Here is a 370-nt window from a genome sequence, read left to right as displayed (position 1 = left end):
CCTCTCCCCCCTAGCAAAGCCGGGAAGGTCGGCAGCCTGGCACGGCCAGGCTGGCGAGCGATCCTATTCCCCTGTGCCAGGGTGTGACCTCCTGGGGACCAGGGGTGCCAGCTTTGTCCCGTACCTGTCGCTCTGCCCCTGCTCCTTACCCCGCAGCCAGTGTCAGCCTCGACCGGGGGGACGGGGCGAGAGGTTTACCTTCATGCTCGGGTTTAAGGCTCGGTTTAGAGAGAGTTTGGGGAAAAAGTGAGAGGTAAAGATGGGCCGTTAGAGGGCACTTTTGCAATCCTGAAGAAGGAAAACGGTGCTTATTATTTCACTTAGGACTGTTTATTTTGGCGCTCTCTTAAATTTAGTGATAAACAGCAGG

Source organism: Fulmarus glacialis, unplaced genomic scaffold (genome assembly GCF_000690835.1).
Source record: "Fulmarus glacialis isolate BGI_N327 unplaced genomic scaffold, ASM69083v1 scaffold4897, whole genome shotgun sequence".
NCBI lineage: Eukaryota > Metazoa > Chordata > Aves > Procellariiformes > Procellariidae > Fulmarus > Fulmarus glacialis.
Note: the sequence above shows the minus strand (reverse complement) of the source record.